Source organism: Thamnophis elegans, chromosome 11 (genome assembly GCF_009769535.1).
Source record: "Thamnophis elegans isolate rThaEle1 chromosome 11, rThaEle1.pri, whole genome shotgun sequence".
Lineage (NCBI taxonomy): Eukaryota > Metazoa > Chordata > Lepidosauria > Squamata > Colubridae > Thamnophis > Thamnophis elegans.
In genome coordinates, this window is record NC_045551.1 from 48,024,729 (window position 1) to 48,051,858 (window position 27,130).

A 27,130-nucleotide genomic window follows, 5' to 3' on the forward strand; every position below is an offset into this window, starting at 1 on the left:
AAGAGGTGGGGGGGGGACATGGGAGCCTGGGAAAGGCTCTGATGAGTGCTCTGCGTCAGAGGCAGAGATAGAGCCAGGGCCATTTGACAGTAATCAGCTGCCTTCGGAGTCAGACATCAGTGAGGTAGATGAACAGCTGGAGCCTGTTCCTAGTGTGCGCAGAGTTACCAGACAAAGGGAACAGCTAAGGAACAAGAGTCGACTTGGGAGTAAAGCCACAGGTGGACCGAGAATGCCCCTTCTCATAGGGAATAAAAGAGGAGTGAAAGGGGAGGGGTGTTTGCAGGAGACAATTAGTTCATTCCTGTATTCTTGTCAAGTATTGTGACATCTGAAAGGTATCGACCTGGCCAATCTCCAAGCCTGATAAAGGGCAGTAATTGTGAACTATCTTGAAAGACTGTGGGAGAGGAAAGACTCTGCTGGAGTGGAATTCACTGTAAGTTAAATAAAAGGGTTATTGGGACCAGGACTCGGCTTCGTGCTGCTGGGGAAGCATAGGTCAGAACACCGAAGTACTTTCTGGAATATGAAGCACCCATTCCGAGCCTGCGAATGGTCATTGAACAGTCATAAGCTGAGGGCTACCTATACTCCGAAAAATGGAAAAAAATTTTTAATTATAATTTAAACTCCCTTTTTATTCCCCTTTTTGTTGCAAATTCATTTCCTTTGGAAATAAATATTTGATTTATTTTGCTAATCAATATAAGTATGCGGACTAAAGCTATGGCTTGTTGTTCTGAAGTTCTGAAGCCGATGGCTGAACTAATGAAATAGAGAAAGTCATGAACTCATGGCAGCTATTCTCATGAATCTCAGGCACAATTTTGCCAAATGTACATTTTAAAGAATATCTATGCATGCATTATACGCATAGTATATTCACACTGTGTCCTTTTCATAACCTCAATGCACGTTGAAAATTTGGGTTCAGAAATAATTAATAGAAGACTAAGTCAGCTGTCTATGATAAAAAAATAGTTATATGGACCATCAGTATATGCAAGCTACAGTTTATATTAGAAATAAGTCCGCTTAAATGGTATGCATATCAACATCTATAATTTTTGGTTTAATACTTTGAAAAGGTTCAAGATTTTTTTTTAGCTTTTGTTTCTTTAAATAAGGATGAATGAATGAATGAATGAATGAATGAATAAATAAATAAATAAATAAATGAAAATGAATGATGAATGAAAGATACAGTAAATGAAAGGGAAATTACCAAATAAAATGCTAATGAGTCTCTAAATTCAGAATTAAAGACAATTATATGAAATATTCATATACTTTAATTTGCTTGTAACAAAGTATATATGCTTATACATATAATTATCATGCAGTGGATGAAAAAGCCATTCCATTTTTATTTTTTTTAAATTGAGGAATCCAAAAGGATGAGTACTGAGCTGCATGCTTGAAACAACAAATAAATATGCTTTAAAATTATGAGGCCAACTGATGATTGTTTTAAGTCTTTTTTTAAACTTTTCCTTCTGTCACAGGACTGAGCAACCATTCTTCCATTTTCTTCACAAGTTCAGAGCTAAGATGGATGTAGATCGGTGTGATACAAATTAAATATGATCCTAGAAAAATATGAAATAAAAAAGTGGTGACATTTGCGGCCTATGTGGAAGGCTGCATCCAAACACCCCTTTTCTATTTCTTTGGAAAACCCCCTTGACATTCTTTCTATTTCTGATTACAGAGCCACTGTATCATTGCAACAGGCAGTAATACTTGGAAGCTAAGAAACATTGGGCCTCGATAGAACTTGGATGGGAGACCCCCATAAATCGTGAGTGGTGGAAAAGGTATTGAGAACAACAGAACAACTACGTCAGTGGTGGGTTTCGGATCCTGGAGTCATCCACATGGATGCACATGCATTGTATCCGCCTGCGATGCCTCCGCGAGCCTCCACGAGGCTCCAGTTGCTTGGCGGCGTGTCACTCAGGCAGGTGGGCGGGCCCTCCGGAGCACCGTACTGGTACCCGGTGCTCCCGGTAGGCTCTGGTACGCCCGTACTGGAACCCACCACTGAACTACATCTGTTGTTTCACTGTTAAAACAAAACAAAATGAAACTCTGCATGGATGTCTCCATATAGTCACTGCTAGATGAGCTGGATTCAAAATTGCTTTTATTATTGTAGATGCCTGACACCCAGTCAGCACCCCAAACATATCTCACAATAAAAGTAAGGCCTCAGATCTTTGCCAAATAAATTGATAAGACGAGACAATATGTACCACTTTGCAGAGATGACAAGACATTAGATCATTGTCTGGATGAAGAGCATCTTCCTGTTTTCAAATGATATTTTCCCCCAAAGGCTGACAAAATATTGCTTTTATAAAAGATGTTGGCCTATGATGTCACTTTTTATATTGTCGAGCGACTGGCTTTGATCTTGCTAGGATAATCTTTGCCATGTAGTTTTAATCAAGTGGCAAGGAAATGGCATTTAGGATCCACAAACTAAATTATTCATTGCATTTCAAACATTAAATTGTCAACAAATGCTTTTCACATCAGGTTGAGTATCAGGACTACATTGCCATGGTTGCTAATGTAATAAAAACCTTTAAAGAAACTTTTCAATCACCACTATACATTTGAGAAGCATCAAATAAATTCTTTTGAAAAACAATGCAACTGTGGGGCCTCATTCTTCTTTTTGTGACGGTATACGCTCCAGAGAATCATAGAAATAGTGATTAGTCCGAGCTAATATTTCAGATGCAAAGGAATTTGACCCATTATTAACCAGATAATATTATTTCTAATGAATTGTCAAAATGTAAATATTACTCCCCAAAATGTTTGGATCATGGATGCCAAACTCATGCATGTTTCATGACGTTTTTCCCTTTCATGGAGCTGGGGTGGGCGTGGCACACATGTGATACATCCAACCAGCAGGTCACCAGTTTGACACCCCTGGTGTAGGTAGCCCTTGAAGAGTATTCGGAGACTTCAACTCGTCCAGAATGCAGCCGCGCGAGCGATTGTGGGTGCACCTCGGTACACCCACGTTACACCTATCCTCCGCGAGCTGCACTGGCTACCGATCGGTCTCCGGATACGCTTCAAAGTGCTAGTCGTAACTTATAAAGCCCTTCATGGTATTGGACCTGGGTACTTGAGCGACCACCTTCTGCCAATTACCTCCCAAAGACCCGTTAGATCACACAGGGTCGGCCTCCTCCGGGTTCCGTCCACCAGCCAATGCCACCTGGCTATTACCCGGGGGGAGGGCCTTCTCTGTGGCAGCTCCGGCCCTTTGGAACGAACTCCCCGTGGAGATTCGGACCCTCACCTCTCTCCAGGCCTTCTGGAAAGCCGTCAAAACCTGGCTGTGCCGGCAGGCCTGGGGTTGATGAGTTCCCCTCCCCTCTCGACTTGTATGGTTGTATGATTCTTGTTTATTTTAATCACGTGTATTGTGTTTTATGTTCCCTTTTTCCCCCTTTGAGTTGTTCGCCGCCCTGAGTCCCTCCCGGAGAAGGGCGGCATACAAATAAACTTAATCTTAATCTTAATCTTAATCTTAAAACAACTACAAATTGTTCTTTTGTGGAAGGTAATTCAAAATCTTTGTTTCAGGTTTGCATTTAGAAATTCTGAGGAACTTTTTAAAAAATCATCTCATTTGAGAAGTCGAATTACTATATTGTGATGCAGTAGTACTCCTGAAGCCTAGCTTGTGAACAGATTGTTAAGAATATAAATCTAACGGTGGGGTTGGCAATATATAAATCAGATAGCAAGGCTGTAACTGTTTCTTTAAATCATACTGTAAAATGTGATTGGTTGCTGTTTTCCTCAATTGGCCATAAGAGGGAGCCAGAATGACTGCTAGCTCTCTCTGTTTCGTTAGATGCTGGGCTGATTTGATCTGAGTTCCATGAGCTATTGTAAGTATTGCACCTGTTAGCAAACCTTGATTACTGAACTGATTATATGATACTGGACTATGTTATTTGGATTATCCCTTAACTGAAAGACATTGATGACTGACTGTCTTATCCGTGTATGACTTGGACTGTTTGATGGACTCTGATACCTCTATTTCCATGAAAGTAAAAGCCTATTTAAACTGTAGTGTCTCTGTATGCTGGTTGGTGTGTTCTCCAACACAACTCTCACAGCGCTTCGCTGAACGCACTCGCTCTCCCAACGGGGAGCTTACCTAACACTGATGAAACTTTATTTGCAACTAGCTGGTAACCTGGTGCTGCTGGGTATTAATTTATCCCAACCCTCCTCCCATGAACATCACCACAATTTCTAATGTTGGATTTCCCCCCTTACCAGAGGAAGCCCCCTTGTGGAGTACTGTGGAGCCATTACCATGGCAACTTCACAGCGCTGTACAGTAGAAGTCATTTTAAGGCACAGCAAGCTGTATCTTAACAGAACACCCCCCTCCCCCAAGAGGTGTTAGTTTGGTTGAAATTGCTAGAAGCGTTCCAGAGTTATGCTGGACACACACACACACACAACCATTTTTATATATAGATATAGAAGAAGATAGATAAGGTTGAAAGCAGTAATGATTAAAAAAAAACCTGGGGGCACCTTATCCTTATTTAGTGTCTGGCATATCTCCAAATGGTTGAGAAAAAGTCTGGAATGAGGTTCTAGATCAGAGAAGAAGAACCTCTGGTCTATGCATCAGGTCTTTTCCCCAAATCCCTGCCTCCTCTTTCTCTATGCCAGGTTAGTTGCATTCTGTTATACTTTGCCAGTCACATGGTTTTATTATCTTTTGGGTACTTGGCATAGGACCTTGGTCACACTTTCTCCAGCTAAGAAAGTTATGGAGAAATATCTGCCAATCCAGATGTGAGGGGAGAGGACATGTGTGCCAGAAAAGTCCTCCTCATCCATTGCAAGAGTTCCCCCATATCTTTTCTGGTTGAAGAAAGTGTTAGACAAACCGGTATGTGACTTTTGCAGTGGAAGATGCACGTATCAGATGAACTGTTTTCTTCTTTTCTGGTGAAATCAATGACTCCCCACAATTTCATGAATGATTAAACAAATGACCCATAGGAGTAGAGTTTTCCACAGATGCTACTTTTACCATAACTCCAATAAGCCTGACATCACCCAGGCTTGGCTAGCTGGTGGCTGAGAATCTGGATTTGTTTTTCTGGCAAAATCCAGTTTATTACTCCTGTTTCTTGAGAAATATTGCAAATCAGTGGCCTTGTGTGATCTCTTGGTTTCAGAATTTGATTTGCATTCCCTTTGATTTTGATCTTTGGTTCACTTGGAGCTGCCTCATTAATGGACTTTAGGAGTTCTGGAGAAAGGACTGAAGACAATATGCTTAAAGCAGTCAGAAGATATGGCTGCTTTAAGCATATTTTGCTCTTGTATTCTGGCTCTTTGTACTGCCTTACTACATAGTTACCTTTTAAAGGTAAGTCACTATTGTTGCGCTACTAATGATGGACAGCAGAGAATGATAGATATGAGTGGGGGAGGGGCTGCTTTTAAAATAGTGCTTTAAAAATAAATGGGTGGGTGGGGGACATGTCTCTATGTTTAGTAGCTTTTTCAAAATCAGCTGAAGTTGGCTAACACTAATTCAAATGCTATCACAGTATAATGCCTGAAGGAGAATTCTTCCCATATATCCACCAAACTGGTTGCTGAACAATTTGGGTAGATATTCATGTGTGTATATAGATATGCACAAGTGTGGCAAAAAGCAAATCAGTTTGTGAATTCTCCTCCAGGCTTAGACCTTTAGCCCTGTAATCCCAAATAAGAAGGCCCACACTTCCCATTGAATTAGTAGTATATTTGTGTGTGTGTGTGTTGATTCTCACCTCCTTCTGCTTGCTACCAATGTCTCTCAATGCCTTTCTTGGGGGTTTTAGTTGCAGTTGCGCTCTACATGGGGCTGCCCCTGAAAAGTGTTCGGAAACTACAATTAGTCCAGAATGCAGCCGTGCGAGTGATACCTTAGTACACCCACACTACACCTATCCTCCGCGAGCTGCACTGGCTCCCTCTTGGTCTCCAAGCACGATTCAAGATGCTGGTTATTACCTTTAAAGCCCTACATGGCCTAGGACCCGGATATCTACGAGACCGTCTGCTGCCGCACACCTCCCTAAGACCAATAAGATCGCACAGGGGGGGCCTTCTCCAGGTGCCATCAGCTAGACAATGTCGGTTGGCGGCGCCTCGGAGGAGGGCCTTCTCTGTTGCCGCTCCGGCCCTATGGAATGAACTCCCCCCAGAGATCCGGACCCTACCCACTTTCATGGCCTTCCGAAAAGCTATCAAAATCTGGCTATTCCGGCAGGCCTGGGGCTGTTGACCTCTTGACCGAGGTCCAGCCCCGCTTAGACTGGGTGCATGATGTGTTTTTTAATCTGCTCTCTTTTGTCTGTTTTTTAACTTTTTCTTAAAATTTTATTTCTGTAAGCCGCCCGGAGTCCTTCGGGATTGGGCGGCCTATAAATTTAATAAATAGAATAGAATAGAATAGAATAGAATAGAATAGTCTTAACTGGTGCAGTTCTCAGTCTGGTTTATTGTATGGTCATCTGAACCATATGATCAGGAGTTATTTTGAAGGAAATCCCATTTGTTTTATTCTTTTTTTTAAATGGCCTATTTTAAGGAGCCTGAAACTGTTGTTGTAATGAAGTTAGGCAAATGGCAAGAAAATTTGCACTGTTTTTCCCTTGGGGGTGAGGGTGGGGCTTAAATAAATAGATTCTTGGGTTGAGCAAGTACAGCAAGGACAAAGACAAAATGGACTGCTAAATTGAGCACACCCACTTAGTTCCTCCCCACCTATCCATGCCCACCCCCAACAGTCTGAGGGACCGTGAATCCCCCCCTTCAAAAAGTTTGAGGACCCCTGTTATAATTAGTTCAGCTGCCTTGCTACCTTTCCTTGCTCCAAAACAATTTATTATTCTGTCTAAGAGAGAGGCGGCATTGGTGGTGGTGGGGGAGAAGATTATTCCTTTACTTGCTGGGTTCTAATACAATGTACAACTGGTGATTTCTAAATTCTTGTATTACAAAGTATTCCACTGTAGGTGACAGCTGAAAGGAATCTTTTATTGTAGCTAAAGAGATGTGAATCATGAAACATTTAAGAGCACCAGTTTTCATGTTACCAAGTTAACTCATAAGGAATTTAGCTGAAGAATAGATTGCCTCTTGATACCATCAGCCTTTGTTGTTGTTTAAAGTTTTTAAAAGAAAAGATATTTCCTTTGCTTGGGAGAAATAAGAACTGTCGTGCATAATGCGTACCCTCCAGTGTATCTTTCTTTTTAAACTGAGGCAGATCCCAGTGAGACAGACTTTTCCCTCCCTCTAACAATTCTGTGGGAAAATGTTATTATCCCCTTGGTGAAATTTAGATTTTAAGTGTTAAAATGAGAGGAACTAAAGAGCAAGCTTATCTCTGTGATCATTCTAAATCTCCTAGGATTCCTAATTATTCCTTTTGGAGTAACTCTAAAATTCCAGAAAAGGAGGTTTTTATTTGGTGTGCATTTTGATGTGATCTGATAGGAGAAACAGAAAAAATAATTCCTTGGTTTTCATATTTCTTTAAATGATTCAATATAGCTCTCTAGCATATATATGTATATCATATATTTCTGCCTGCCTGCCTGCCTGCCTGCCTGCCTGCCTATCATCCATCCATCCATCTATCTATCTATCTATCTATCTATCTATCTATCTATCTATCTATCTATCTATCTAGCTATCTATCTATCTATCTATCTATCTATCTATCTATCTATCTATCTATCTATATATATATATATATCTATATATATATATATATATATATATATATATATATATTTGTCTTTTAATGACCCCTTAATCCCTCACATAGGGGTGGAATCAGGGCAATTGAATGGAGCTGAGTATTTACTGACTCAATGCCCTTTCTGTCTCGCAGTCAATAATTACTTATTGTGCCAAGAGAGAGAATATCCGCCACTACCCAGAATCAAATTCACAGCCTCCTGATTGTGAAGTGAGAGCTCTACCTCTAGGCCACTGCACCCCCATCCATCCATCCATCCATCCATCCATCCATCCATCATCCATCCATCCATCCATCCATCCATCCATCCATCCATCCATCACCCATCACCCATCACCCATCACCCACCCACCCACCCTTCCACTTCCACTTCCACTTCCAGGTTGAAAGGATTGACATCGGATTGATATCTCTGTTGCCCTGGGACACCCAGTTGGGGGATTTTTTCTTGTTAATTGCCCATTGAAGTGGTACCTATTTATCTACTCATGATTACTTATTTGTTGAACTGCTAGGAAAGCAGGAGCTGGAGTGGATGACAGGAGCTCATCCCATCACTCAGCAGCACTCAGGTCTCGAGTGTGTGCTTGTTGATTGCCAGTCTAGGATGTTAACCACATGAACCACCATGCTGGATGTCTATCTGTCCATCTGTTGGTCTGTCGGTCTGTCGGTCTGTCGGTCTGTCGGTCTGTCCGTCTGTCGGTCTGTCGGTCTGTCGGTCTGTCGGTCTGTCGGTCTGTCGGTCTGTCGGTCTGTCGGTCTGTCGGTCTGTCGGTCTGTCCGTCTGTCCATCCACCCACCCATCCTTCTATCTATCTATCTATCTATCTATCTATCTATCTATCTATCTATCTATCTATCTATCTATCTATCTATCTATCTACCTACCTACCTACCTACCTACCTACCTACCTACCTACCTACCTACCTATCTATCTATCTATCTATCTATCTATCTATCTATCTATCTATCTCTCTCCATCCGTCCCTCCATCCATCACAGCCATTCATCCTAAAAGATTGTATATGAATATAAGAATAAATTGGGAGGAATTATACAAAAATCTTTCAAACATTTCATAAAAATAAAATAGGCCTGGATATTTGCAGAAAGTTTTGGATTTTTATGAAATCAGTCTGTCCATATAAAAAAAGATGTGAAGAAGAACAGAATTAATTTGCATTTACCAAAATAGAAGAAACGATGGAAAGTAACCCCAGGAAATTTCTTCACCTTTTATTCTTGCATTTGAAAAGGCATCCAATTGCAGAAAAACATTCACTCTGCACCTCTGGAAAAAAAAGTCTCTAGTCTTTGAATTGAAACTTTCAAACATATAGCCGATCCAGAAATCACTATAACAGCCTTAGAATTGGCCAAAGATAAGTGCTAGAGCAGTAATTTAAAGGCAAAACATTTTAATTTCAGAATTCCAGGTAGGCTTGGAAAGAATCACATCTGAAATTCTGTAGGATAATTGCCATTTGGGGTATATAATATTGACTCATTCATCATATATTCCTCTGCTCCCTAGTTAAAAATAAAGCTGAAATGCAGACTGAGATGATAAAAGCACCATTTCAATACTTAACTCATCCTTTATATCCCAAGTTATGCAGAACTAAATTAAGAGCAACTGCAACTATTAACGTAATCCACAGTTCAGTGTGATACTGACAGGCATTATTTTCTGAAAAATAGTAAGCATCAGTTGCAGATATACCTATGGTAAAATATACTATTCTTTGTTCCAGTGGGCAAACTCAGATCATTAGTTAATTGGTTGCAACAGTATACCACATGGTACTTGCATTTTATTCCCCAAAAGATGCTTCAGAATGCATAGGAGTGCAAAATTCAGGAATGGGATTTTATCGGTTCACCCCGGTTCAACCATATTGGTAGCTCCAAAGATCAGCTGAGAGTGAACCAGGGGTGAGTTGCTCCCAGGATTACTGCCGGTTTTGTGCGTGCAAAATTTTTGCCCATGCGCCCTCGCTTTGCTCGCACATATGCATGCCAAATGTGCACAAAAATAGATCTGTGCATGCGCAAACCGTTAAAAAAAATAATTTGTGCAATTTAATTTTTTGCAGAACCAAAAATCAAGATGGTGGTTCGGGGACGCGGCAGGCCTGGGTTGCTGCCAGTTCCAGTGACCCAGGCTGCCAATCACCACCAGTTCGGCCGAACCGGTCCCAACCAGTAGGAACCCACCTCTGGAGTGAACTGGTTCACTCCGACCTTCAGGTGGGCCTATCCGCCCGCCCCTTGGCTATACTTACCTATATTTCCTTAGTTTTTAGCCCAGCTGATTGTCATGGCATTGCTGATTGCCATGCCTCAGCTGTTTTGGTGCGCCTCAACTGCAGTAGAAGCACAAAGCGCTCACTCAGCAAACTGGTTGTTAGACCAGTTGAATCACGCCACGAGTGCAAATGTAGACCTGGCTACAGCTCTTTAAGATAGATACATCTCTTCCCAAGATTGCTTGGGAACCACACAGTCCCAGGAAAGATATGGCTGCTTTAAAGAATGCTAGACAGGTTTCCAACAAACGAGGATAACAGAACTGGTGGTACTTGGAAATCATTCAGAAGAGGTGGTTTGGAGCTCTAGAAAGTTCTTAAAATAGTTGTTACAAAATTCTTATTTCTATTCATTCTGTTTGGGATCATTTTCAAAAGAAACTTTAAGTTCCATGTGAAAGCTGCCTTGAACTAATGGAAGACAATCTATTTTATTTATTTAGTTAGTTTGTCACTCATGCACAAGATAACAGGAATAAGAATAAACATGAATAAGAACAAAGGAAATGAGTACAAATAAATGTGAACAGTAGGACAGGGACGTTAGGCACGCTGGTGCGCTTATGCACATCCCCTTTACGGATCTCTTAGGAATGGGCTGAGGTCAACAATAGACAGTTTAAGATTAAAGTTATGGGGGTTTGAGGATGTGACAACAGAGTCAGGTAGTGCATTCCAGGCATTAACCACTCTGTTGCTGAAGTCGTATTTTCTGCAATCAAGTTTGGAGTTGTTTACCATATAACAAATGAACAAAAAAACAAAAGATGTTCTCATTTTATCTGAATAGTACTCTGACTTTCTGGACTATCTTGAAAAAATTGCCAGTAAGGAAGAGAGAAATATCCCTTGGATTATTTTGTCTTCTGGGAGACAAAAAATGAGATATTACTTCTTCAGAAGAAAAGCACATATAGCATGATGTAAAAGAGGAAAGATTTCTATTGGCATTTTAGATTATTCTGCATTCCTGATATATTGGTTCACAAAGCCACTTGGCAAGTGGGTGCTAAAGAAATGGATATGGCAAAGAGAAGCTGAGAAAAGGTAATTCTGCAAAAAATTAAGGAAATTGATCTCAAATAATCAACTGTTTTTAACCATTTTTCATAAGTCAAAAGGTCGCTCTAAGAGACTGACTGCCACATTTTCCAAAATAAGGCATCAGGAATGAAATAGCTTGGGAAACATAATATTTTTTCTTAATAGCAATAGCAATAGCAGTTAGACTTATATACCGCTTCATAGAGCATTCAGCCCTCTCTAAGCGGTTTACAGAGTCAGCATATCGCCCCCAACAACAATCTGGGTCCTCATTTCACCCACCTCGGAAGGATGGAAGGCTGAGTCAACCTTGAGCCGGTGAGATTTGAACCGCCGAACTGCAGATAGCAGTCAGCTGAAGTGGCCTTCAGTACTGCACCCTAACCACTGCGCCACCATGGCTCGTAATATTAATATTAGCAAAGCTGTAGCATTCCTTTGTGATTTTTTCAAGAAATGATGATACGGTGAGAGATGATTAAAGAGAAACCTTCAACCTGAAAGACATTGAAAAGCAAGAGTTGTGTCTCTTCCCATTTAAAAGAGCTGAGGTGGCGCAGTGATTCGAGTGCAGTACTGCAAGCTACTTCAGTTGACTGCTAGCTGCAGTTTGGCAGTTCAAATCTCACCGGCTCAAGGTTGACTCAGCCTTCCATCCTTCCGAGGTGGATAAGATGAGGACTCAGATTGTTTGGGGGCCATTTGCTCACTCTGTAAACCACTTACAGAGTGCTGTAAAAGCATTATGAAGCGGTATATAAATCTAAGTGCTATTGCTATTCCTACAACAATCGCTACAGTTTCATTTCTCCATGATGAATGTGGGTGGCAATCAATGACAGGCCTAAGTTCTAACTGGTACAATTCCAATTTGTTCTATATTTTCCCATTAAACATTTTCTTTTTTTTTCTAACTGTGATCCATAATATTAGGAACTATTTTCATTTTTATGAAGGAACTCCTTTCAAGAGTAATTATTCACTAATTCTTCACAAGTAGGCAATGAAATATATCATAAGATCAATATTTTCCAGCAGTTTGGAATTAAGATTTAGGGTACTCTGAGATGAAAATTTTATTGTGCAAGTGTCTCATATCATTCACAGATATTTTTTCAAGAATCCTAGAAAACATGGTGGTTCACTTATGACCTGTTAAAGAGAGAGGACAAAGTAACTGCACAGGATCTTGGTAGATGGGAATGAAAATCCAGGATTTAAGTACAACGAGAGACATTTTGCAGAGAATATAGATGGTGTGGACTGTGGAACTTCACTTCATTTTTTGTAGCACTTCTCTCCCCGCCCCCCCGTTGCTCAGTTTTTCATGCCTTTCTAGCATCAGAGTCTAGATGCCATTCATTAGAATGGTTCCAGCCATTTTTATGTCATTAATTGACTCCTGGAAAATTCTGTTTTCAACTCCCATTGCTTCAGTTAGCTATTTAATTAGAAGATTATATCTTACTGGGACACAACTGTGCTTGGTTAGTAAGGGGGAAGTACTAGATGCTCCAGGCAGTCTTGTGACCTCAACTAAAATATGCATTACATCTATGTTTCAATCAACCCAAGTATGCTAGGAAGGAGGCTTGTAGTGGAAAAATTGAGGAATTTTGGAATCATGAAATTAGAACACAAAGTTTTTAATTATTACTATAATGTCAGGCCTGTCCCAGTTGGATATTCAGGAAAGAAAAACCCTTGACTAATTTGTAGTCAACCAATCAGAATAGAGCTGGAAGGGACTTTGGAGGTTTTCTAGTCCAACCCCTTACTCAAGCAGGAGACCTTATATCATTTCAGACAAATGATTGTCCAGTCTCTTCTTAAAAAACTTCCAGGGATGAAGCACTGTATTCTTCAGTAAAAAAATATTTCTTTACTGGAGGAAAGTGGTTACAGCATAGCAAAGCCAGATCTGAGGATTTAATGTGTAACCCCATTAATTTTTCCTTCTCCCAGGTCTAACCTTTGGTCTTCTTAGTGGTGTCCAATAAGGTTCCAGTTAGATGTTTTGGTTTCACATTCCATTCCTTGGATCTTTCAACCGTTGTCTCTTGATGACACCTCTGGTTTCTTTATCTCCCCCCCTCCTTCACATCCCACATTGATGGCAAAGGCAGGCTCCTTCACATCCCACATTGATGGCAGGCTGCCATCAAAGCGAAGCAAAGCAAGGTTCAAGTGGTTTGGTGGCAGATCTGACAGCTCAGTTAGTAAGGGAAAGTACAAGAATTAGATGCTCCAGGCAGCCTTGTGACCTAAAGTAAAATATGCATGATATCCATGATTCAATCAAGCAAAGTATGCTAGGAATGGGCCTTGTAGTAGAAAAGTGGAATCGTGGAATTAAGACCCAAAGTTATTTATGTTACTATAAAAACAAGATGAAGAGATTATAGGATAAGTTGGAAAAGACAAGGAGTTATGGTATGTAGCTAAAAGCAGAACTGAAGAAAGAAAATTGGGTGACTTCAGAGACAGACTTCTAATGAATTCAGGTCATAGCCAATATGTGTCCCCAATGGGCCTATGTATGCAGATATAAAGTGTGGAACACAGAATTCTGTCCTGTAAAAGTTCCCTTCTCTGTTGGTCTGTCTGTCCATCTGTCCGTCCACCCGTCATCTACCCTCTATCTGATTTGGGGACATCCATCTCATAAAAAGTAATTCTTATGAACCTCTTTACAAGTGACTTAGTTGAGAAAATAGATTGAAATTGGATGTCTCCCTCTATGTGTGTGTATGAAGTCAGACTCACAATTCAAAAGGTTATTGATGAACTTGAACAGTGGAGCCTGTATAACATTTTTTTTTAAAAGTTTTGAGAAATGTAAGGTCCTGCACTTAGGCAGCAAAACCTAGCTGCTAGCAGTCTTCCAATATATGAAAGGAGATTATCATAAGGAAAAGAGAGTAGAACCTGAGAATAAAACAAGGACCAATGGCTGAAACTTTATCATGAAACTAAGGAGGAACCTCATGGATGTGAGAGCAGGGGTGTTTCCAGCAGCCACTATTGCCAGTTCACTTGTGGATGTGTGCTGCACTTGCATGTGCAATACAATAAAAAATGTTTTCCTCATGCGCAGAGGCAAAAAAAAAGATAGTGGTGCCTATGATGCCACCCAGAGGACCGGTTCAGGGGCGTGGCATACCTGGTTCATTGCCAGTTCCAGCGACCCAGGCCGCCAAACCACTACCAGTTCAGCTGAATCGGTCCAAACCGGTAGGAACCCACCACTGTGTGAGACCTATTAAGCAATAGAATGGCTTACCATTTGAAACTGTAGGTCTCCATTACTGGAGGTTTTTTTAAAAACTGGATAGCTCTTTGTGCAGAATGGTATAAAATCAACGGGTTGGACTGGAACACCACCAAGACCTTCCAAACCCATGATTCTAATTATAATGTAGGTAAAAGACATCCTGATTCATAAAATACGTTTGCCTAGCTTTTCTTATCTCTCTTTCATGGGGAGTAAAGAATTATTGACTTTTACTGCTATACTTTTCTCAATTCTAAAGGTAAAGATTCCCCTCGCATATATATGCTAGTCATTCCCGATACTAGGGGGCAATGCTCATCTCCGTTTCAAAGCTGAAGAGCCAACACTGTCCAAAGACATTTCCGTGGTCATGTAGCCAGCATGACTAAGCATCGAAGGTGCACAGAATGCTGTTACCTTCCCGCCAAGGTGGTTCCTATTTTTCTACTGGTATTTTTACAAGCTTTCGAACTGCTAGGTTGGCAGAAGCTGGGACAAGTAATGGGAGCTCACTCCGTTACGCGACGCTAGGGTTTTGAACCGCTGAACTGCAGACCTTTCTGATTGACAAGCTCAGTGTCTTAGTCATCTCCTTGTTTTCAACTCTGGGTTTTCTCAAAATGTATTCTTGAAAAAAATGAAACAAGTTATTTAGGAATGATGACAAAATGAGGTAAAGAGATTTCAAGTTGGTTTGTACATGACCCTTCTGGGTTTCAACCCCCCCGCCCCCAAACCCTGGTTTCCTGTGAATATTACCACAGAAGTGATGTGGCGGTACTTTGGACCTTGTGATGATTTGATATTATGAACAAGTATGTCAGAGGTTCTGTATCACCAAATGCATGAAATGGTATCTGTGAATGTTCTTTGCTTTGGAGCAAGGCGAATCTTGCTAGTTTGTGCAATCAGATATTTTATAAATGGAAGCTTTTAAATCTAAACTATCAGAAGTTAAAGGTCAGATGGAAAGCCTTTAAAAGGTTCTTACTATGAGGAAGACCTTACTCAAAAGCAGATCATTACTCAGAAGTTTTGTTTCTCAGTGAACTCCCTTCCCCTAGCCATTAGCTGAGTATATACAGTTTCTTTCCTCTATTTCTAAAGTTCTGCAGTAGATCAGCTGACAACTTAGCATGAGGGGAAAGCTCTCTGCATTTTTAGTTGAAGGCCTTAGAGGATCTTCCCTTAGGAATATTAAGAGGAACACAGAGTTTCCAGATATAATGATTTCCATCCAGATAATCTATATCGGGGTATCAAACTCAAGGCCCGGGGACTGGATTTGGCCCATGGAGTGCTTAGATCTGGCCCGCTGGTTATACCCAGAGCCTACAGTGCCTCTGCCAGAAAAAAGGAAGCTTGAGGGAGCCATGAACAGCTCTTCTGGGCTCTGTTTTGGATCACGATGGCCTCCTGCAAACCTCTGCCAGTAAACTCAGGGCGGTGGCCCTCCTGAGCTCCCTTTTTGCTGGCAGAGGTGTGCAGGAGCCCGGGAGGGCTGTCTTGGCCAAAAATGAAGCCTCAATGAGTGACATTGATCTGGCCATACCCAGCCTGACCAGTGTCCCCCAGACCCCCGAGGTCAAACCCAACCCTGATGCAGCCCTCAATGAAATCGAGTTTGACATCCTGATCTATAGCTTCCCTGATATGAATCCTCCTGGAACAAGGGGTTGGGGAATATAATTTTCCAATCATGCTCGACAGTTGTCATCTGCTAATGTATATCAAAAGCAGTGGAGAGATTTACCTTATTTATTTCTCTAGCATTATTAATGAAAGAAACAGTACATACAATCATTGCAGGAGAATGAAATCAACTTTCAACCAAAGCATATCTGTCTAGATGGTTTTGTCTTTCATCCTCTGAAAGGGGGAAAAAAAAACAAGATATATTGAACAGTTGTCAGAAGGTCTTGCCAACCACAATAGTTGCACTCTAAAGTAAATATGCATGTAATATAAATAACATCAGAACTACTTGCAAATCTTTGGAAGATGAGCACCTCTTCAGACTGCATGCTGATCTTTCAGAACAGGATCTCCCTTTCTTTAAGCATGACATCTGGACTGGTAAGAGGTCCTCCAAGAGAAAAGGCTTCAATCAGACTAAACGTAGGCAGTCTTAGTGAGTAAAGAGCTCTTCTAGCAAGGTGAGAGCTGTCAGTTCTTCTTGCTTCTCAGTCACCTACTTTTCTTTCTGTAAATGCAACACCCTTTTACCAGGCTGGTCTGGGAGCAATGCTTTGACCTCCTCATTTTCTCTACAACTACAAGATTTTGACTGCAAAATTCCAGGTCACTAGATGGCAGCAAAGAGATACAGAAAATGTTTTCAATGTTGTCTTGTCCTCTAGTGGTTCTCAGGAGGTTTGCAATTCAGACATGATAACCTCAATCTTCTCCAGCATCCTAAATGAATAATGGGCTTAAATGGACCTTTTGCCTTCTATCCAGTTAACTGCAAGGCAAACAACCTTTTTTCAGAGAAGCTGGGAAATGCTGGCATCAGAGCATTGTTGTTGTTAGTTGCGAAGTCATGTCCGACCCATCGCGACCCCATGGACAACATCCCTCCAGGCCTTCCTGTCCTCTACCATCCTCTGCAGTCCATTTAAGCTCATGCATACTGCTTTGGTGACTCCATCCAGCCATCTCATTCTCTGTTGTCCCTTTCTTTTTCCCCCCTCAGTCTTTCCCAGCATTAGGCTCTTCTCCAGTGAGTCCTTCCTTCTCAAAAGGTGGCCAAAGTATTTGAGTTTCATCTTCAGGATCTGGCCTTCTAAAGTGCAGTCAGGGTTGATCTCCTCTAGGACTGACCAGTTTGATTATCTTGCAGTCCAAGGGACTCCACTTTCTGGATTTGCTGCTATTGATGCCACTCTAACTTCAAAATCAAGTTTCATTTGTACAAGAAATTATTACACCTCAGGGATGATTTTAATGGAAATCGTTAAGTATCTGGAGCTAAGTCTTTAAACTATGAAAGACCAATTGCAGATGGATTGTATTGTTATAATTAAATAATGGGTCAAGAAAGCAAGAATGAAGAACACCAGAGCACAGTAGTTGCCATTTGCAATGAGATAAGCGATAATTTCCATATCCTATTTCAACCATCTCATAACTATTTGGTTTACAGATTAGTCATATGGGTTTGCAGCAATAGAATTCAACGGTCATATGAAATTTTCAAATTCAAAAATTCCCATTAATGAGTTTGATGCAGAGGTGGGTTGTTCCCAGTTCAGCCCGATAGTAGTGGTGGAGGGAGGCTCCACGTACCTGCCCGGATGCTTCTGTGCATGTGCTGGTAGTAAAAAAAAATGGCAACCCACCACTGGTTTGATGTAATTCTTAAGGAAAGGTCTGTTCTAGAGCAATATGTGAATCTTGTTGGATTCCAGTGCCAAATATCTGTGCTTTCATTTTCTGCCAAATCAAGAGGGGATGTGCATATCAAGGCCATCAAAGATATGGCTTTTGCTTTTTTTGACTGCCAAATCTATGCCTATTTTAAGCTTAGATATTTAGCATCCTGATTGTGGATACATTTTAATATAAACTAGTTGATAATCTGGTGTTGCACGGGTATTTATCTATAAGGGAAAAATGTCTGGACCAAACATAATTTCTTAATGTTGGATTTTCCCCCTTACCAGAGGGAGTACCCTTGTGGAGTACTGTGAAGCCGTTACCAAGGCTACTCCACTGTAGAAGTCATTTTACTTCACAGTAGAAGTCATTTTACAGCAGTACAGTAGAATCCATTTTAAGGCACAACAGGCTGTATCTTAACAGAATGCACACCCTGAGAGTTGTTGGAGTGTCTTACCCACACAGTATTTTTTTCTGGAGAGTAAGTCATCTGTGTACCAAGTTTGGTTGAAATTGCTTGAGGAGTTCTAAAGTTATGCTGGAACATTACACACACACACACACACACACACACACACACACACACACACACAGAGAGAGAGAGAGAGAGAGAGAGAGAGAGAGAGAGAGAGAGAGATTGCTCTAATCTTTACAGCTATTCACCGAATGGAACCCTTTTTTGTAAAAAGTAACTTGACATATGCCTTTAGCAAAATAGTTACCCTTAGTCTTGGCTGGTTTATACAATTATCTCAGCTCCATATTTTATAGAGAGCAGTGAAGTTTGGGAATGTTTTAGATGTCATCTGTATTAAGCAGCATTCAGGGATATTTATGGGGGCTGAGAATAAAAAGCCAAGAGAATGACCAGGAGAGATCAAAGCTCTGCCTGGTTTTTATGTGAGACACACATAAACCCTGCCGGTGTCAATTATTGTAACATGAAAACAAAGATTAGCTTATCTCCAAAATGTATTTGTTATACCAAAACCTAGAGAAGAATATTACATCATATTGGAAAAATGACTGCCTGGCATTAGTTTATAAATGATGTAATCCAACATTATAGGACATGCTTTTCATCTTATTAGAATGCAGAGAAACTAGATAAATATTTAAGATTCCAGCTGATATCTTCCTAATCAGATCTGGCTCCTGTAAAGCCTGAAGGAGTTATTTTATTAGCCTTACGGTAAGACTATGAAACCAAGCTTAAATTCTACAAGCATGAGTACACATCTCTGAGTAGAGATGAAAGTTTCCCCAGGCTAAAAAGGACTATCTCTGAAAAAAAAAAGAAAAATATATAGTTTAGCTTATATCTGTGATGGTGATCCTGTGGCATGCGTGCTTGAAGTGGCATATGGGGCCATGTTGCCTGGCACGCATGGCATCACCCTTTCCTCTTCTGGGTTTCTGGCACACATGTGCATGCAATGATCAGCTGGCCTTTGTGTGAGCTGCAGTGCTGGTCTTCCATTTCCGGCGTGAGCACGCGCATCAACCAGCTGATCGGTGCATGCATTGCAGTAACCAGAAGGATTGATGGGCAGTGCGCATGCCCATGCCAGAAACTGAAGTTCATTTTCTAGCATGTGCATGGCCCCTGGCCAGCCCCTTTTCCTTGTTGTGGCCCAGACAAGCGCGTGTGCGAAGCACGTGGACATGGTAAGTGCTACCTTTTTAGCACTCGGTGCCTAAAAGATTCACCATCACTGTTCGCCAATATCAATGTGCCTAAATCGATATGCATATGAATATGTTCAAATCCTGCATCATGCCATCCTCAATATTCAGGAATATGGATAAGCAAGCAAAAAGGCAGAAAATGTCAAATGAAATCTTTATTATAGTCATAGAGCAGCATAAGGAGGATGGGCTAAAACCAATTAGTATATTTTTAAAAACAAAAAAATATAAAAAGTATACATCCCAACACAAGCAAGTTGGGATACACAAGATACACAAAAAGCAAACATACCCTTTACTTGAAGGAGTTTCAAAAAATATGAGAGTCCTGTATTAAAGAAGAAGGCTACGTATGATAATTTAGTAGATCAGATGCCAGGTTTTGCTTCTTAATTCCCTTGGTATTACAACCTTTTGTGATTTCAGGATTTTAAACAGTTGTTACTGTTTACTGATCTTTTCAACAGGAACTCATTAGCTTACCATTGTTCTGGGGTGTTTATTTTATCATTGGTTAATAACTACTTTCCCCAATTTGAAATGTTAAATACTCTGTGGAACCTTTGCTTAAGGCGTATGCTACAGATCATTGAATAGTTTAATTAAGACTCACTGTTGGATGAGGTGTGAACTTTGTTATTGTGTTAAAGTAGAAAAAAAAAACCCTCATCACTGGAATACAATGTAGGGCTTTTAGTGCAGGATAAGAAACTAAATCTATGGAGCCCAAATATATTGCTTGGAGTTAAACTTTGCCACTGTTTTATCAGTGTAGGAGGGGAAAAATAGAAATTTAATGCATTCCGAAAGCCCTCTACCATTCAAGACTTAATTAGATTATAATTTCTAAATGCATGAAAAATTGTATTGCCTAACTCAGATAGAGCCAAAGGGCAAAATCCTACTTTCAAATTGTTGTATCCAAGCAACATTCACTTTATCAAAAATATATTCAGTGTTTTGAAAGAGTCTTCACGGTGGATGATTGCTATCTGCATTGCCATAACTATAAGAGTTAATGCAAGTGTCATGTGGGAGGCATCCATATGCTGGTACTCCTTCACAGAACTGCATTTTCCTGATTTCTGGAGTAGAAATGCTGGGCTAGAGGAAGAGGAATTATGAAATGGTACCACTCACAGAGTCTGGATTATTTCATGTTTTCCAGATGGGAATTAGACTGACTTCCCTGGTATCTATTCCACCAAAATAATACCAGCTCTTTGCAACTATGAACTTCTTTCTAGATCAGAGGTGGGGTCCTACCAGTTCGCACCCATTCGATAGAACCGGTTCATCAAATCTACCAAACCGGTTAGAAGAGGTTCCACCAGCGGACCCGGAAAGCAGGCCACACCTACAGAAGAGGTTCCAAACATTTTTGAAACCCACCACTGGTCTTTGGATATGATTATTCTACACTATCATGCTCATATTTATAAAACTCAGTGCCTCTGTGAAAGGTAAGGATGACTACTGTGTTTGTGGTGCAATCAGAACATTTCATGTGTTGAAGTTGTTTTAACGCAAACCAAAAATGCCTTTTAAAAAACAACTTTACATCATATTCTTATGCATGCCAGTGCTGTGTGTGAGGTAATTTAAGGTGGTTCTGACAAGTGTCGTCGGCATCTTCATATCCGGTCACATGGGCGGCAAGCCATTCCCATCCGGTCACATGGGCGGCAAGCCACTCCCACAAAGGAGGCCACACCCACAGAGTAGGTTCGAACAATTTTTGAAACCCACCACTGTTCTAGATGTATAGCATGCTCTAGGGTAGAATGAATAGTGTAAAACTAGAAAAAGAGGAGGAGATTCTATGGAGAGCATTACAATAGGCCTGGTAATGAAATGGTGAAATGGCACAAAGCAAGCTACAAATTAAAACTAGAAGTGTTTGCTGACTATGAATTTATTGACTGTACTGCAGAGGCTATCAATGGCTCTTTGCTTTGGTACCCAAAGGGGTTATGATATCTGAAGCTGACCTTTTTACCTTAATAAAGATGCATCAGGTGCATGAGAAGTACATGACCTGAAAGCAAAGATGACCATAGAATTTTAGATAGGATGACAGCATTTTATCAGGCATTGCTGCTCCAATGTAGCTTGATGTGAGTGGTCCTTGGTGCTCTCTGAGCTTGTTTGATTTCTTGAAGATGTTTCATTACCCAAACTAAGTAACATCATCATTACTAGTAAGGAGTGTAGTTTATAATCTAGTGGTTTGCCCTGTCAGTGTTGGTAGAGATTTGTCATGCGTTGTCTAGAAGCCATAGCACTTCCACAATACAAAATATGGATCAGATATATAGATGACACTCTCACCATAATAAAAAAGGACCAATTAGAAAACAGTCACAGAATCATCAATAATATTTTTAAAGGAACCCAGTTTACTAGAAAAGAGGAAAACAACAGCTTGCTACTCTTCCTGGACAATAGCGGACATCCTGATCAGCAGAGACCACTATGGCAAACCAGAAACACAAGTGTACAGAATAACTACTCATACTAACTGGGTGCTTCACTACCAAAGCAACAACCCAGCTTCCCACAAGAGAAGCTATGTAAAGATTTCTTTTTTAGATGAGTCCAAATGCATTGCAGCAACCCAGACCAGCAGAAAAAGGAAATGGAGAATCTATACAACATATTCCAACAAAATGGATACTCGCACAACTTTATCAAAAAGTCCCTGACCACTTAACTCAATACAGCAGAACCAACACAAATCAGCACCCAGATCGACATAGACTCAAAGATTAACATCAGACCAATGAAGTAAACAAAACCCCAATTAGGAAACTGCCAAAGCAGCCAACAGTAAACCATCAAACCAAAGAATATCTAAGACCCCCACTAAGAGTCCTGCACACCAAGAAAACTAGATATAAGAACAGTTTCCCCCCCCAAATGCCCTTACTCTGCTAAACAAATAATTCCCTCATCACTGTCAAACTATTCACTAAGGCTGCATTAATATTACTATTAGTCTTCTCATCATTGCTATCACCCATCTCCTCCCACTTATGACTGCAGGACTGTAACTTTGTTGCTTGTATCCTTACGATTTATATTGATATTGACTGTTTCCTGATTGCTTATTTGTACCCTATCTATGCTAACAAACTTTCCTCAATTTTGCTTTGCTTTGGAGGCCTGCAAAGATCCTAAATGCAAAAACAGGTTGCAAAGTTATTTTTTTCATGGCTATTGTTACCTGCAAACTGTCACCAAATAAGACATTCAATAAATGAGGACTACCTTAATTCAGTCAAATAGAAAGGTTTGCAAGTTGCCTCTCTGTTGCTTGAAAATGCAGCGCTTTATATAATGCAAGACTGGCGATTTAAAGGTGTTGATTATCTTTTACCCTAGTAGTTCATTCATCGTGTTTGGTGGGACCTGTTTAGCAACTTGCAGCAACTTGTAAGATTGACATCAACGCCAGTTTTGTTTCCTTTCTTAAAAAAATATAGAGAGAGATAGACATGAACATGAAGGTCTTAGACCAGTGATGGGATTTCAATGTTTTTACTACCAGTTCTGTGGGTGTGGCTTGGTGGGCGTGGCTTGGTGGGCGTGGCAGGCGAAGGATACTGTAAAATTTCCATTCCCTCCCCACTCCAGGGGAAGGTTACTGCAAAATCCCCATTTCCTCCTGATTAGCTGGGACTCAGGAGGCAAAGAATAGATGGGGGCAGGACCAGTCAGAGGTGGTATTTACTGGTTCTCCAAACTACTCCAGAACTGGTCAGAACTGCTGAATACCACCTCTGTCTTAGGCAGTATTCAGAAAATATGTCCTATGGGTTCAGTTACTATCTAATAAATATGCTGATGATTGTAGACAAATAATTGCTAGTTACAACTAAGCCAGCAAAATCCAATTTTTGATACCTGACTAAGCAACTTCAATGCTTTGTGAGTGCAAAACTTGCTTTTGTTAAAATGAAATTTGCGCCAATTAGAATTTCATTAAAACAATTGCACATTAACAATTAATGTTACATTTGCTAAACTGCCATGCTAATGAAAACTGCTATATTTTTTTTTTAAAAAAAGGTGGATGAAATTAATTTACATCATTTAGTTTTTCACATCATAAAGAGCACAATATATAATATATGAAGAAATAAAAAGAAAAACCCGAGCTTACATGGTAGGCAGAATTATTAATTCATTTTAAATTAATGGGGTACTAAGCACTTAAAATGTCTTCATATCATAATTCTATTTGTTCATAGAAGAATAAGAATGTCTTAGATCTGACGGAAATTTTTTTGTTACCACTGGTACATCTGGATTCAAGTAGCAATTTTGCTGGGCCATTTAGTAAATAATAGAGCCTAAGTAAATTAAAATGTTTGCATAAACAAGTTGAAAACTTCATTTACAGGTAGTTGTTGGCAAATATTGTTGCAAATATCTCTACTTTCCTCTTCTCACAAATGGCCATTCTGAGACTGGCAAGGATAAAATAGGTAAAGTCCTCTGGGCCATGAGAACAGCTATGTAGGGAAAATTGGAAATCAAAGTTTTATAAATATTCATGGACAGACACTGAAGTAATATACAACAAAAACTAGTGTCTAGGGAAAGGTGTCATCAGAAAAGAAATGTCAACAAGTAATTTATATATTCGGAGTGCAATCCTACCAAATCAGAAAGGCCATCTCGTCCTTCTGGTTCTTCCTTCTTAGCAGGTTTTTGATTGCAGAAGTAAACTATGCATTTCCAGTGATAGTTTTAAGACTGGCTGGCTCTCTGCTATTTCATTCATGGGACAAGCGGCATCTCTTGATCCACCACACAGCAATTCTGTCTCCCAGACACTGATTTCTGAACTGAACCAAATGGAATAAACTGGAAGGATCTGGGGATGTGAGAACATTGGTCCTGAATGGAGAGGCAAAGGTGAAGGTAAAAGAGGAGATAGCGGACAAATTTCACAGTGTTTATGTTCCTATCTTTATCAACAAAAGAGACAGGGGGAAAAAAGGGATGAGTGGGTAGGGCAAGACCAGTTAAGCGCTCCCAACTGGCCAGTAGTTCAGAGGGCTTGCTTGAACACTTGAATGATCAGGCCATGCATAGAATTTGTGGAGCGTGTCTTAATGTGTTTCTGAGAGATGGCACTTCAACATCATTTGCTAATGATAGCCATCTGGTACCCAGCAGCTGGCCATACTTGCTGGCCTTCCTAGTGGTACAATTAGATTTCCAGGAGTTGGAGGAATCACTCCCAGCCTTCTTTTCCCCACAAATATCATTTGTTCTAACTTTTCATTTCACAATGTTTGGAAGACAGCTGAAAAAAGATGAGGAGATGTGAAAGCTTTTTTTAAAAAGTAAAGCAACCTTATACAGCAGGGTATCAAAGTCAAGACCTGCGGGCCAGATCCACCCCACAGACTGCTTAGATCTGGCCATGGGGCCAGCCTGGAAAAAGCAAAGGACCAGCCTGTGATGCCTCTACCATAGAAAACAGAGTTCAGGGGGTGCACACAGCCCCCTTGAGCTTTGTTTTTGCTGATAGAAGGCTGCAGGAGGCTGTTGCAGCTGAAAATGGGGCGCAGGGGACCACATGCGTTCCCCCCCGGGCTCTGTTTTTACTGGCAGAAGGCTAGGAAAACAAACTAAAAACAAAACAAAAGGAGAAATGATTCCCCCTTAACATTTGAGCATGCAAGAAGGGTCAGGAAAGGAGGAAGGGAAAGAGGAAAGGCAAAAAGAAGGGAAGATGGGAAGAGAGCAAGGAAAGAAAAATAAGGAAAGTAGGGAAGGAAGAAGAAAGGAGAGTGAAGAGGGAAGGAAAAGGAAGAAAAGGGAGGGAGGGAAGAAGGAAGGAAGGAAGGAAGGAAGGAAGGAAGGAAAGAAGGAAGGAAGGAAGGAAGGAAGGAAGGAAGGAAGGAAGGAAAGGGATTATAATGAAAGTGAGAGAGAGTCTCAGGGAAGCTCTGCCTAAGCACTTGGACATCATATGTGCCCCCGGTATGAGTAATGTTGAGCTGACCACGCCCACCCCCCCAGCCTCAGAGGTCAAAATAACCCTGATGCGGCCCTCAATGAAATCAAATTTGACATCTGTTATACCAGATGTATAGTTTTGGAGATATATGACTTGTCCCCTCTATAGCATCAGAGGATCCTGCTTTGCAGAGAGATTTGTGTGTCACTGTGTTCCAGAGGTGGGTTCCTACCGGTTCAGCGAAACCAGTAGTAATTTGGCGGCCTGGGTCACTGAAACCGGCAGTGACCCAGGCCTGCTACATCCCTGAACTGGTTTTCTCAGTGGCACCATAGGCACCGCCATATTGTTTTTGCCTTCTGCACATGCACAGAGCAATTTATGTTGCACTGTGCATGTGTTTGCAGTGCACATCAGTGCATATGTGGCGCATCCCTGAGCAAACTGGCAGTAGCGGCAGCCGGAACCCACCCCTGGTGTGTTCATGTCAAACTTTGCAAGATGATGGGTGCAGCCAAGAGTGGGATTTGGGGGTTCTCCGAACTGCACAGAATGTTAACTAGAGGTTCTCCTGAACCCCTGAAAACCCACAGCAGCCCACATCTGCTGACAGCTGTTGAGACCACTTGGAGCCTTCAGGGTCACCTGAAACAGGGTGAAATTGGTTGTGGAATCTTCTTGGAACTCACAGTAGTTTATTTTTTGGCTTGTGAAACTTCTCTTTACTGATTTTTTTAAGATAGTAAACCTGAAACATTATTGTCTAAGCGTAATACAGGTTTAATGTTATGTTTTAAAAAAACAGAACTAAGGTTCTATATTTAGGCAAGAAAAACAAAATGCACAGGTACAGTATATGTGGTACATTGCTCAATAGTAGTAACTGTGAGAGGGATCTTGGAGTCCTAGTGGACAGTCACTTAAATATGAGCCAGCAGTGTGCAGCAGCTGCCAAAAAAGCAGTTCTAGGCTACATAAACAGAGGAATAGAATCAAGATCACATGAAGTGTTAATACCACTTTATAATGCCTTGGTAAGGCCACACTTGGAATACTGCATCCAGTTTTGGTCACCACGATGTAAAAAAAAAAGATTTGAGACTCTAGAAATAGTGCAGAGAAGAGCAACAAAGATGATTAAGGGATGGTTGCTGGAACTGGATATATTCTAGCTTATGAAAAGAAGGACTAGGGGTGACATAATAGCAGTGTTTCAATATCTTAGGGGCTGCCACAAAGAAGAGGGAGTCAAGCTATTCTCCAAAGCACCTGAGCTCAGAACAAGAAGCAATGGGTGGAAACTAATCAAGGCGAGAAGCAACCTGCAACTAAGGAGAAACAATTAATCAATGGAACAACTTGCCTCCAGAAGTTGTAAATGCTGCAACACTGGGAGTTTTTAAGAAGAGATTGGATACCTATTTGTCTGTCAGAACAAGCTCCTTGTGATTACAGGTGCTTCTACCCAGGAAAAGCTATCTTTGCAGTGGTCTGGTCCCATAAATTCTGCATTGTGGTCTCTTCTGCTGTGGCCTTCATTCCTGCAAGCCTGTTCAGGGCAGACCAGTGGTGAGTTATGATCGGTAGGCTCCAGTACGGGCATACTGGTGCCTGCTGG